Below are 14,504 nucleotides of genomic sequence, written 5' to 3'. Positions count from 1 at the left end.
CAGTTTTAATTACAGCTGCAGACAGTAGAAAAATAGCATATTGTTTTGTGTTGCTTTAGCCGGAACAAAGAGCCCCCAGTAGCGCAGTGGGTTAAATCCTTGTGCTGGCAGGACTGATGAATTGAAGGTTGGGTTGCCGACCTGAACGTTGCCGGTTTGAATCCAACTCGAGGAGAGCGCAGATGAGCTCCCTATATCAGCTCCAGCTCCATGCAAGGACATGAGAGAAGCCTCCCACAAGGATGGTGAAAACATCAAAACATCCGGGTGGCCCCTAGGTAATGTCCTTGCAGACAGCCAATCCTATCATACCAGAAGCGACTTGCAGTTTCTAAAGTTACTCCTGACACGCAAAGAAAGCCAGAACAAAACAGAAGAGATGAGATGACAGGAAAAGACTAGTGATGCAATGGGTTAAACCCTTGTGCTGGCAGGATTGCTTACTAGCAGGTTGGGTTGCTGACCTGAAGGTTGCCAGTATGAAACCAGGGAGAGTGCAGATGAGCTCCCTCTGTCAGCTCTAGCTCCCCATGCAAGGACATGAGAGAGGCCTCCTACAAGGATGGTAAAAACATCAAACATCCGGGCATCCCCTGGGCAATGTCCTTGCAGACAGCCAATTCTCTCACACCAGAAACGACTTGCAGCTTCTTAAGTCGCTCCTGAAATAAAAAATAATAATTCTCATTTGTTAGATATTAACATGGAAAATTTGGAAGGTGGGAGAGATAGAAAAAAGATAAAATCCACAATGTGTTGCTCTTTGGAGGAGAGCACATGTTCAGTTAAGACTAGTCACTCTGAAGTCAAGAGGTAATATATTGACACTGGATTTCAAGACCATTATGGTGCAATAAAGCAGAATTTAGTAACCCAGTGCCTTTCAGATGTATTAGATTATCACTTCAAACATCTCAAACAAATGCAGAAATTGATCAGGTTGGCTGGAAATGATGGCAGTAGGGTTGCCAGGGAACATCCATGTCTTTAATAGTTGTACAGAAGAAGTATTTTCAGTAATAGTTGTATGTCATGCAACCAAAATAATAAACATCAAATTCCTTTGTCGGCACAACCATAAAAGTCCAGGATCTTTCTCCAGTTTCAACTCTAGTAGCCCTAGATGGGAGGGATCTTCACTTTTTGAGAGGCACAAAAAAGTTCTCTATAACCTTATCATGGTTATATCTCAACGAGTAAAAATGCAATCAGGGAACATTTGTTTTAATTTGTCATAACAAAGAAGCACAGACAGCCCTCTGGCATCTTAAAGACCAACTGCTTTTATTTGGAAGATGATTTTGAGAATTTTAGCCCATGGATGCAGTGCTCCATCTTGGTTAAAGAGCTCATCTCTGTGCATATAGCGACCATTCAAGTTGGGTGGCAATAAGGATTACACGTCACCAGCCAGTGTTTCCCATTTCCTTTTATAAGGTTACAGCTGCTTCACACTTATATGAGTTTGTCATGTTATTCAACCCAAAAGTGAATGCAGGTGGTCCCTCCTGCTCTTTTTTGATGTCTGAAACAATGGTAACAATATATGGAAGAAGACAGAGCCAATTTCTATGCAAATTAATTGATTTAAAAAAAAAACCCTCATAAACAGTCATAATCTAGTCATGTACTAAAATAAAGATTCCCGTATCTGTTTGGAATCTTTATTTTAGGGCATGAATAAATTACAGGTTGATATGCTTATTGTATTTTAAATCTCCATTTAGACTTTATTTGCAATAATTAATAATGCTTTGAAATTCTACTTAACCTACACAAAAATAACAATGTGATAATAGTAAAAACATTTCTATTCCTTTAAAAAAAAGGGAGGGGGTAAATAGACTTTAAAAAAAAACTGATGTTGGTCATCTCTATCTGCAAGTGGGGGGGAAAGCCCTGAATGTTTTAATGCAATATGTATTTGCTGATTTTTAAAAAATTAATTATAACACTTATTAAATTGTCTTTCATTATAGTAATCATTTTACTTTGTGCTCTAATCATCTTTGAATGCTCTTTCCTTATCCCTACCTGCTTCATCTATCTCTTTGGTTTCACCTCTTTCAAAGTCTCTTTTCTCAAATTGTCAACAGCATCTATGTCACCTCTGTTATCCATCTCTGGTTGCTGTTTTTCCTGTTATCTGTCTTCTATGTTGGCCTAAATCCAATTGTTAGTTCCTACTAGAATAAAGCAATTGAACCAAGAATATTACATAAATGTTACTTACCAATTTCCTTTTGAATTATTGGGGTCAGCTGTAGTTGAGAAGGACAACAATTATATTTAGACATGCAACGCTATACATAGCAAAACCATTCTAGCAAAGACAGCTGTGGACCCATTTCTTTTATGGGTTAATTAACCAAACTGTGTTAATTATTACGATTTATTGACTTTTCTGGTTGAGCCATACAATTGGATTTAAACCTGAGTCTCTTTTCCCATGCATCTGCTTTTCACTTCATTTATTCCTTGTTCACTCTCATATAATAACAGTTAGCTCTCCACATTCTCCAGAGTTGGGGCACAGGACCCCCCATGAAAGTGAAAATGGTAAATTGGAATTTACTATTTTTAACCTGAGAGAACACTTCTCTAGAATCATAGAATCATAGAGTTGGAAGAGATCTTATGGGCCATCCAGTCCAACCCCCTGCCAAGAAGCAGGAAATCACATTCAAAGCACCCCCGACAGATAGTCATCTAGCTTCTGCTTAAAAGCCTCCAAAGAAGGCTCTCTAGGGCCCCATACTGTTGTATAATGCAGTTTGAAGCTGCATTACATGATCAGTGTAGGCTCATGTAATGCAGTTCAATATGGCCATGTAGATGGGTCCTAGGATCTCTAGGTTGTCTCATACAACTGGAGGACCAAGAAGTGTTCTCTCCAGGGACCTCTAGGTCTAAACGTCAACTGTTTGTCCCATTGTCCATCCACATCCACTCTATCCCTCTTGGTTCATCATTCATTTCTTGCTGTTGTCTGGTAATCAATTCCCTGTTCAATCTTTAACCTTCTTGCCACAAGACAGTGCCTTGGGCATCCTCGTCCCTCCCTCCCTCCTGTGCTTTGCTGACCTTTCTCTTTCTGGTTTCTGCAGGAACAACTCCTACTTAAGCCCCTTCTACACTGCCATATAATCCAGATTATCAAAACCGATAATCCACATTATCTGCTTTGAACTGGATTATATGAGTCTGCACTGCCATCAGATAATCTGGATTTTATATGACAGTGTAGAAGAGACCTACAATGTCTAAGATTAAGAATTAGAGTAAACCTCTGAAAAGCATACCTGTAGGGCAGTAAATGGTAGAGCAAATGAAAATGTCACCCTCTGTATCATATCGGAAAAAAGGAACTTTGTATCCTGTTTTTTTAAAAAATGCAATTGACATAAATACCGGTTATATAAATGTATTGGTGTCCATCTCTACTAAATTCTAATATTATTGGCCAGTTTAATTGGAATATGATTGCTTAAGTCGGAAGGTGGGTCTCATTTATATCTACTGTACATGGGAACATATACCAACAGTCTAACTGTTTGCTTGGCCAGTTTGGTTTGAAGGCACATGTTTCATCAATTTTAAAAAATGCTGAAGTTCCAGATGTGGTTGCTCTATTTTAATTTGGAAATCATATGTCATTTTATTTATCCTAAAATATTTTCTGGGAATTCCCAGTATTACCAAGGACCTTTTATTCGGCCTTCCCAGTTCACTTTAAATAAACCGAGTATTATCCCAAATGAAATGTATCTTTACTTGGCTGTCTGCTTGTATTATTTTCAAAGTCGCTATGTTGTTTGCCGCCAGTAAACACAGTTTATTGTTTCCAGGACACAGATTCAACAGAAATCAAACATGAAAAAGAGGAGTGTTTACATCAAAACAAAATAATACTAATATTTAGTGAGTGTAATGTTGCTAAAACTACAGTTGACCCTTACATTAGGGCTCCAGTTATTTTAATTCTGAAAAAATAATTTAGTTTTCTAAGAAATGGGAGCAGTTTGCATTTTAAAATCCCAGATTCTCAGAAGGGGGAGATGGGAAAGGGATAAGAATATTGTACAAATGTAATAGCCATATTTCTAATATGTCTGGTAATTACCCAGAACGTAATTACCCAGTTGTATTAGGCTTATTGCTAATTGTAGAGGTGAATACTGTCTTATTCTGCTTCAGAATCCTTTTGCTTGTGAATCCACTGACTTATAAAAATACCGGTCACAATATTTATTGTAATATCATTTGAAATCCTGCAATGAGTGTCTCTTCAGGTTTTTCTGTGAGAACAATTTATTTAATCCAGTATTATCAGTTTTAATTGGAAAATCATTTTTCTATCCCCCTGATTTTTATAATGGCTAAATTTCACACTGCACCAGTACCCATCAGGAGGTTAACAGCATAACAGAAACAGCCTTCGAAAAGATGACAGACATGTTCTCTGAAGGAGGGAAGCAAGATGCTTTGTGTGTTTAATCCCTCCCAATGTGTAATTGACAAATCATTAGCATAGCAACTGGCTTTTGTAAAGGGCTTTGTTATGACTCCGTACTGTACTGATTATCAACAACCTGGTGAAGGGGCTTTCACTGCTCTTTTACAAACAGTTATTCTGGACCTTGGCTGCAAGTCTCTCCAACTCCTAATCAAACTCTCTGATAACACTGGTTTTCTGTTCTTAACTGGGAATGCAGGGAACTGTCACTTCACATAGTTGACTATGAGATGCAAATGTTGCTTTGAATCAAAGCCGACTGTGTAAACTGCTTATGTCCTTAGTTGAATGGCTAGGAAGTTGTATTTGTGTGTGTGTGTGTGTGTGTGTGTGTGTATGTATGTGTGTATGAGGCAGTGATTCTCAATCTGGGTCCCCCCAGGTGTTTTGGCCTACAAGTCCTGGAAACCCCATCCAGTTCACCAGATGCTAGGATTTCCAAAACATCTGTGGACCCACAGGTTGAGAACCATTGGTATAAGGGTTTTGTTTGGGTAGATAATTTTCTTTAAAATACCTTTATTAACATGTCATCAATATAACATCAGCCCTCACAAACACCGCATCAAAAACAATAGTTAAAATTATTGACACCAAAGGGGGGTGGGATCCACCAGCATTCTACATTTAGCTATTATCACTATAATTACAATCTCTATTTTGACCCTCAGTGTGGATAGATGTTTTAATGTATTGTATATTGTTAGTAGTGTATGCATATGATGCTTAATAATAATTTTAAAAGCGATTTAAAAATTGGGGTTTAAGAGATTCATAAATTAGAGTTACTCATGGTCAGAAAGTTATGAGTGAGCTGTGAAAGAATAGAATACTACTGTATTTCTTTGATTCTAAGACTACATCGATTGTAAGATACACACTTATTTCTATATATATATATATATATATATATCCCTAGAAACTGTTAGGAGCCCCCAGTGGTGCAGTGAATTAAACTGCTGAGCTGCTGAACTTACTGACTGAAAGGTCAGTGGTTCGAATCCGAGGAACGGAGTGAGCTCCCACTATTAGCCCCAGCTTCTGCCAACCTAGCAGTTCGGAAACATGCAAATGTGAGTAGATCAGTAGGTACCACTCCAGCAGGAAGGTAACTGTGTTCCATGCAGCTGGCCACATGACCGTGGAGACATCTATAGAAAACGCCAGCTCCTTGGCTTAGAAATTGAGATGAGCACCAACCCCCAGAGTTGGATACTAGATCTCAGGGGGAAACCTTCACCTACCTAGAAACCATTACTTAGCATGCATGAATAGTAAAACAGAGAGAAAGTTGGAAAGCAGATAAGCCTCCCTCATCATTATTCACAACATGTTAACAAAAGACATAGATCTATAAGGTTGGCTTCCTAAATGGAAATCATAAGAAATATAGAGGTTGCTAAAAGAAAAAAAAGGTCACTGGATGCATTTCAGATAAAGCCTTCAAGTGATCTTGAGAAAATGCAAAATGCAAGTTCAACTTCCAGGAGCAAAGCCTACGTACCCAAGAACCTTGTGTCATACACTTTAATGGGATTGGCCCAGGGATGTCACTTAATTTCTCAGGCTGAGAGGTACTATGCAATTGTATTCTAGTTTGAAGGCTTTCTTTGCCCATCTTCAGTCACCACTGAAGATAGCAGTAAGCGATACCTCCAGTTTGACCCCTGCAATATGTGGTGCAAATTTAATTGTACTTGTGAAACTTAGAAGTCTCCAAATACATTTTTTTTAACATTGGTATAACTTGGAAGCACACAGACACGTCCTGAATAGCAGTTGTTGCACTGAAATTACTGTCAACCTTGATTTGATGTTGAGTAGGGTCTTTATCCGTCAGCCAGCAAATTTAGCTGAGGCTTAACTTCGTTAGTGATGTCTAAACACATTAACCATATGCTCCTCGGCATATGGGTAAAATACATATCAATTTATTTTCATTAGTGTTTTATTGCAAGCGATGCTGTTGCGCTAGGTGCTCCTGGCTTCATTGACGCTGCTGTCACCAGGTTGGCTTTGAAGAACAAGAGATTAAGTGCCACTTCTCATAATAACAGGGCTGTCATATGGAGGCCTGTTGAAATGGTGCCTATGTCATGGCTTCCCACCTGGTGGGGCTTTTTATTTGTGCAGGCTAATTCTGTGTTTCATAGGAAATAGCTTTATGGGAAGGGAATGTTTTTCTGAAGGTCTTGGGTCCAGAGGTTTTGCTTGGGGGCCCAGAGGGCCATAGGCATAGCCTAGGCTGGACCCTGGCCCATTCCAGTTTTGTGATTTCCCACCAAATGGATGGGAATAGTGGTGATATATGTCTTGTGTTTTGTTTTTTTTCTTCCATTCTTTTATTTGTATATGTAAGGAAAAAAACACCAATTTTGCTTCACCTGGTGATTTTGTCATGATGTCCTACTTATTAAAATTAATTAGTTGAAATAAATGGTAAAAGTTGTAATAATCAAATAGATAAACATTAGACAGTAGGTCATCATTGAGAAGTGTAGCTAATTGGAACCTGTGTAGCCTATAAATGGATAACCTACATTTACATCTGATGAATTCGGCCAGTCTGCAAAAACTTATTTCCCTCAGTTAGTCTCAAAGGTGCTACAAGATCCCATTGCATACTGATAGAGACTTAACAGGGCTGTGTCTTTGAATCAGTAGTCTCAGGATTGAAATTAGCTTTTCCTTTTTTTTCTTTCCTTGTTCTTCACTTACTTCCAGCACTGAAGAGAGCTCACTGATAATTGCCACTCACTCCGAGCAGGAGAAGTGTAAAATCTACTGTGGGAGACAAGCAGGATAAAATATCTTTATTTAGGACAAATATCTTTACAACAAAGAAAATTGGGCAAAGGGAGAGAGGAGTGTCATAATGGAAAAGTATGGATTGCCATTCTGTTTTGGAGAGAGTGGATTACGGCATCCATAGATTCCCGTGTCCTGCTTTACTAACATTTTTTCGTTGCTCCTTTTTATGTCCCCTGTTCCCACTAACGTGACCTCTGTAAGTATGGATCCTCATTTTATGGTGCTTAATTTCTTGAAGAGGAAATAAAACAGGGACAAACCAGGATGCACAGTTTCACTGACCCTGTAAATGGTTCCCCAAGGTAGAGAGAGAGAGAGGGCATGAAAAAAGCCTGCTTTGCTACAGAGTCACAGATAGGAAATGATGTGTGTTCCTGCAGAATCAGTATCCACTAGTCTAATTAAGAATACTATTCAGTGTGGTGCAAATTATTCAATTAGTATATATTTTCTGTTTCCACTTCATTTCTCTTTATGCCCCATTTACCTAAAGGAGTGCTTAATGTGAGTGCTTGCCTATTGTAGAAATCCCCGAATACATGCCTGATATGTATAAACCCACATTTTCTGTTTAAGTCTGCTAAAGAGCTATCAAGTAGATCTGTGTTTATCAAAAAGCTGTGCTTTCAGGCATCTCAGAATCAATCGAGATCATCTTTGTCTTGATCACATGGATAGTTAACTTGGCCGAACTTGAGCTGTCTTAAAAAATAATGCAGGGAGTGAGGTTTGCTAGACAAATGGGGTGGCTGTTTCAAATGCTGACAACTCCAGCAGATCTCCAAATGCCACATTAACATTTGTGCAGGTTCAGCAGAGTAAAGAAAAGTGATGGTTAGGGAGGGGAGAGGAAGCTAGGAAGAATCCCAGATTAGCAAGTAGACAAATTCAACTAGTGACAGATGGAAAGAATACTGCAAGTAGAGATATAAGTAAGATAGCAAGTGGATAACACTATGGTCAGATTAGGAAGTGAAGCCAGCATGATGTACTAGTCTGAGTGTTGGATTAGGACCAGGGTTCGAATGCCTACTCAGCCATGGAAGCCTATTGGATGAACTTGGACAAGTCACAATTTCTCAGAGAAAGGCAAGGGCAACCCCCCTCTAAACAGGTTCTACTTAGAATACCCCAGGACAGAAATTACAATAAGGCGCCTAACAAACTTACATTTACAACTTTAAAATCAATTTGCAGAGATTCTCAAACAAGTTTCGCCAAAGATTATACCTGCTGGCAGCTGTTCATTTACAAAAAAAGAGCATTATACTATTTCAATTTTTTTACAGAGTGCAACAAGGACATTCTTATCATAACAGCAAAGAGGAGACTTAGGGGGATGTGTGAAAACCTGAATTTTAAAGCAGATGGATATACTTGAAGTCCATACTTAAATTATAAGGAACTAAAGGTCAAGTCTCAATAGCCAATCTGTTCTTTTTCTAGACAGGGTCCTATCAAGTTGCTCAAGCACCCAAAGGTGTAGATCCTTGAGATAATGTTCCAAAAATGATTGATTAGAGGACTGTCTGATCCCCTTTCCCTGATATTGCTGAGATGTTCTCCTGTGCAGACTTTAAAATCCTAGAAGTTTTTGTTATCTACAATTGTTGCAGGGACACCTGATCAATCACACATGGAATGTTACAAGATGAAAATTACTTTTTGGGTGTATGTCCCCCCCCCCCCCATTTTGATCCATAAACTCAGTTATCTTGAATGTATACTTGCAGTTAGCACAATGTTCACATGAGTGATGGTCCCTAGAGACTGTTGCTGATGGTAGAACATTGGAATAGTTGAGACTATTCTGAAATCAGTTCTCAGCATTTTATTACAACTTTACTGTGAGGCCTTTTTGAAATGAAGAAGAAAAGTTATTTTTAGGAAATAAATGTCGTACTCATAAGATGTGATTATGTTGTGGTTTTGTCTTTTTATTGCCCCCAAACAGATGGTTCAGGGTAAGTTGTGTGTTTATATGATCTATCTTTTGCTATTATTACTTGTACATCATTGTTTCTGAAATGCAAAGATATGGGATGGGTAAAGCCTGGCTCAACAATAGTAGAAGTGAAAAAGATCTTAGAGTCCCAGTGGATAACAAGTGGAACACAAGCCAACGGTGTGATACAGCAGCTAAAAAGGTCAGTGGGATTTTGTGCTGCATCAAAAGAAATATAGTGTCTAGATCATGAGAATTAATAGTACCTCTCTATTCTGCTTTGGTCAGATTTCACCTAGAATACTGTGTCCAATTCTGTCATAAAGAAGAGGGGATAAGCTTGTTTTCTGTTGCCCTGGAGACTAGAACTCTGACCAATAGGTTCAAATTACAGGAAAGGAGTTTCCACATAAACATTAGGAAGAACTTCCTAACCGTATGGGCTGTTCAACAATGAAACTCTCTGCCATGGAGTGTGGCGGAAGCTCCTTCCTTGGAGTCTTTTAAACAGAAGCTGGATGGCCATCTGTCAGAGGTACTTTGATTGTGCTTTTCCTGCATGGCAGGGGGTTAAACTAGATGGCCCATGTAGTCTCTTCCAACTCTTACGATTCTGTGATTTGATCACCAAAATGTGGCTTCAGTTGTTGGAATTATAGAAAAGGACCTCAACACTTTGTACAAAAGAATTAAAGTCTATATGCAGCAGCAGTAGAGTTTGAAGAAATGAGCAGGGTGCCTTTCATGCCCCATGAGGACCCTCACTGTTTACCCCTAGTTAAGCCCTTTTAGTTAGAGGAATTAATATTTTATGTACAGTTTCTGTGTGGTCGGTCTAGACAGCCTTTTTGCATTTGTAACCTCTGTCGCCCTGCCCCTTTAAGAATCCCCTTAGGAGCAGAACCTCAGGCAAGGCACTTCTGGTTCTTGGAAGAGTCAGCTTTTTCGTGACTGGAAGGTGAAGAGAGAGGAAGGCAGAAGGTCAACAAATAGCATGTCTAGTTGGAGCCGTATGAGTTATAGTCCAGGCGGATCTGTATTCCAAGTCCAGTCAGAGTTAAATACTGAAATGATCTTAGAGACAGTTGAACACCATATAAGAAAGAGACAATAAGAAGAAATAAAGATTCAAGAACCTCATTTTGGCCAGAACTGTGTCTGTCTCAAAGACTTTGCCTCTCTTCATAAAGACTTTGTAGTGACACTCAGGAGGACAGAAAGTCTAAAATTATTGTCAGCTAATAAATTCCTGTTTGATTCAACTGTATAGTCTCCTGTCTGTTCCCTGCGCAGCCAGTTCACCTTCCAAGTAGTTAAGATAGCGTGGGGGCAGAACAGTGCCCTTCCCCCTTCTTTTTATCTGTCTTGCTCCAGAGAACCCCTGATAACTTTAATACTGACTGCTTCCTCCCTCATTGTTCTTCTCCCAGCTTTCCCACAAATGTTGTTAATTAGAAGTCTAAGCAGCTACCCTATCCTTAGAGTTCATATAGCAAAACCTCAACTAGTATCTTTTCTCCATTGTCAAGGCATCGTAGACAATTCCTTGTTTTCATTCTATATAAGTAAGATTTAAAGACACAACTGTGCTAGTCTTGAATATCAATATGCAAAGACACTGTAGAAACTCACTAAGAGAACAAGATTGGTACCATATGTTGTAATAAACTGTGGGTGCATCTAAACTGTAGAATGAATGCAGTTTGACACCATTCTAACTACCTTGGCACAATGCTGTGGAATAATATGAGCTGTAGTTTTACAAAGTTTTTATCTTTCTTTGCCAAAGACTGCTGTTGCCTCAACAAACAACAAACTAGAAATCCCAGGATCCCATAGCATTGAGCTCTGGGAGTTAAGTTGTGTCAAACTGCATTCATTCTACAGCATTGAAGCACCTTGTGTCTACTCCTTTGTAGAGTTAGTCTATGAATGCTGCCAATTTTGTTCTCAGTTCATCTCAAAGGTGCTACAACTTCCCTTTGCAAACTGTCATTCCACAAGAGTGATCTTCAGAAACTTAGTTTAAATTGTAATTGCAAACTCTGTTTATAGAAACTGACAAACCACGATTTGTGGTTTGACAAACAAACAAGGAAAAGAAGGGAAGGAAGCACAAACAATTTGGAATGTGAGAGAATGCCTTGTAAAAACATCTGTTGGGTTTTAAGAAGTGTGGAGAGAGAGCTCATTAGCTAATACAAGAATAGGGAATTGGGGATTTTGTTTGTAGTTGTTTTTTAAACCCATGTTTTATGGCTGGAATGACTTTTCTTGTACTCATAACATTTTCTGCAGATAATATCACAGTTTTTGACTGGGATTGTGGATCAATATTTAAGAATATGTAACTGGTCTCATGGAAGTTGATTTCCTCATCCTTCCACCCACTCCTCAGTCCTACAAAAATATATCCTAATTCAGAACAGGCTGTAGGATGGATAAGAAACACCGTTCTTGAAAACTGAGCAGAGACACCTCCTATGTAAGTGAGCTTTCCCACATTTGCATTTTTAATTTCTCTATGTCTCTGCCTTAACACACACACAGAGGCATAAAGAGGGAGAGAAGACGAGCATCTTCATCATATATGCATATTGATAAGGCAAGCAGCTGATCTCTCATGTTAATAAGATTACTGTAAAATTAGGCTAATTATAGGAACCAACTAACCATTACTTTGGACAGAAGGTTGAAAAAGCTGACTCTTGCTAGTCTGTAATCAAAATGGATGAGGGAGGTGTAGTGGCGGCAACAACGGCAGCAGTGGCAGTGATGATGCCTCTATAAAACCTCTCCTGGGAAGCTGTTGCAAGTATCTGACAGCCGTGGAAGACAATGAGAAAGTCATTTCAGCCTACATAACGCCCGTTGCTTCGAGCCATCCCTTCCCTCACTAAAGCACACTTTGTTGTATTCCTCTTTGTTAGGGGGGATGGCTCCACCTTTCTGGTCCTTTTTGCGTTCTTTGGGGAGTGCCTTGCCAAAACTGTTAATATTGTGTAGTTAAACCTTGTCCACCAGGCCTTGGCTCCCCTCCAGGGCCTCTAGAAGTTCAGTTCTGGAGTGAATATAACTATTCCCGTTATATGCTTGCAGACACTAAGGCATCATGTAGAGCACAGCCTGCCACGTCTCTCAACTATGGTGGCTGAATTATATTTTGACACCACTGGTAACATGTTGGACAGTGACCCTCCCTAGTATATCTTTTAGGTGAAAGAAAAAGCATTATCTTGGCTTTTAAGCTGGTAGAAGTCAGCAAGTGTGGAAATAAATTGGAATAGCATTCAGCAGAAGGAGAAACACTTAGGCAGCGTGTTATGTGAGTATGGGTTCATGCAATGATCTTTGAACTGCTAAAAATATCTCCTTTTGCCTGTGAAATATCATTTGGAAGTTATACGAATTTATTATTATAATTATTGTTATCTATTTATCTACTTGATTTTTATTAAGCCTGTCTTAATATGGAGTCCCTAAATATAAAACAATGCTAATTAAAACAACGTGAAGACAATAAATACATGATACATATAAAATTTAAAAAACAATTGATTGATTAATGCTTATAAAACCATTAAATGTTAAAATATTAAAATGTATGTTTTATTGGTGCTTTATTCATTTTTATGCTTCCTTTCTTCCTCTCACTAATGAGACTCAAGATGGCTAACAATGTGTTAAAAACAATACAGATTAAAACTATTTCTTTACTTATTTACTTTATTTTTGTCCTACTTTCCTACTGATATAGGGACTCAAGACAGCTAAAAGCAAACGTGACACAAAACTATACAAAAGCTTCAAAAAATTATAGACATTCTAAATTCAAAAATGACCTCAGATTTTCTCCATCATGTACAGTTTCCATACACCTCCCTCACTAGCTTTGATGTTTTTATTTTGTACTATGTGCCCAAGTAAGATTTTAAGAAAGTAAACAATAAGAAAGGAGTTAAAGTCTTCTAACAGATTTTCAAAAGGCTTTAATTTGCTGACATGAAACACAAAAATCTATTCAAACACACCAAAAGAAGTTGCATTGAAACATCAGCGTCTGCACTCAATCAAAACAGAGTAACAACTGAATGGATAGAAAATAACAATTATACTGAAGATGTTTTTGTTGCATTTTTCTAATTCAGTGCCCTTAAAAGCTACAATATTGAAAAAAGGTTCATTGCGGGTGATTGGTATTTGTACGGCTATGGTTGTTATTAGCCTGATGTTTGTGTGGTGTTACAAGAGTTTATTGTCTAAAATGCAAGACAGGAGGTGGCAAACAAAGGAAGTCATAATGAAGGGACGTGTATTTATTCCCATGTTCTTATGCTGGAGGTAGGAAGGGCATCAGCTTAAGGCTCCCGGTGGTTTATTCCCATCACAATAAACCACATCTTATCATAACGGCTAAACCAGCTCAGTGTGGTTGCTTAGGAAACAATTGTCTGGGTAGGTTTGCAACAATCCAAAATCACTGGTGTGTTTCTGATAGGCCGTGTCTGAAAAGTCACCTAATCCTTTATGGAGCCTCTTGGGATTTCATTGCATGGCAAACTCCTCAGAGAACCTGCACCAGCAGAAAGGAGTTCAAATGGAGTTTCTAGTTATGACTGTTCCTTGAATTTCAGTATTACAGGCTGCCGGGTATATATGAGACATTATATGTCAGGTTATACCTTGTGAAAATCAGCTGTTTTTTCCCCAGCCTGTTTGGGTGACAATCTTTTCCCAACCTGAATCTGTACTATCATTTTAGGCATATGATACAAATTCACATTCTTGATCACAGAGTCCCCAAGCTTGGGTTTTTACCTAATGGGAGCAAAACACAGACTTTAGCAAGGTACCTCCCATACAAACATTTTTGACTGCAATATATTTTGCTGTGAAATGCACATTTTATGAACTGATGTTGATCAAACTTACAGAGCCTAAATATTTTTGTACAAGTTAGGGCTGATCAGCAAACTTGGAGGAGATATGTGTTCTTTGTGTGGAATGTGATGGGCAACAATTTCTTAAGATTAAGAGCTATCACAATCAGTGAAATCAGAAACATAAAACCAGTCAGCACTGAATAGAATTCTTAGCTATAAAATTGAACTTCTGATGCTGCCGTTGCTTTGAATTATTTTAAAAACCATCTTGGGTAAAGTTACAGCTTCCTTTTCAAAGAGACCTGCCTAAATACCCTAAAGGTACAAGATCCCATTTAATGTTGGAAGC

The 14,504-nt window shown here is 38.6% G+C and overlaps 1 protein-coding gene and 1 long non-coding RNA gene across 7 annotated transcripts in view; both read left to right on the top strand.

The window, feature by feature from the left end:
- tbxas1 (thromboxane A synthase 1) overlaps positions 1-14,504 on the top strand; it is a 276,173-nt gene that overhangs the window by 62,466 nt on the left and 199,203 nt on the right. The window lies entirely within an intron of this gene.
- LOC134299645 (uncharacterized) lies at positions 9,547-10,534 on the top strand. The gene is made up of 2 exons (XR_010006884.1): positions 9,547-9,807; positions 10,157-10,534. It is a non-coding gene; the product is annotated as an uncharacterized LOC134299645 (long non-coding RNA).

The sequence above is a fragment of the Anolis carolinensis genome, chromosome 5 (assembly GCF_035594765.1).
Source record: "Anolis carolinensis isolate JA03-04 chromosome 5, rAnoCar3.1.pri, whole genome shotgun sequence".
Lineage (NCBI taxonomy): Eukaryota > Metazoa > Chordata > Lepidosauria > Squamata > Dactyloidae > Anolis > Anolis carolinensis.
The sequence above is the reverse complement of the archived record's forward strand: the minus strand, read 5'-3'. Positions and strand labels throughout refer to the sequence as shown.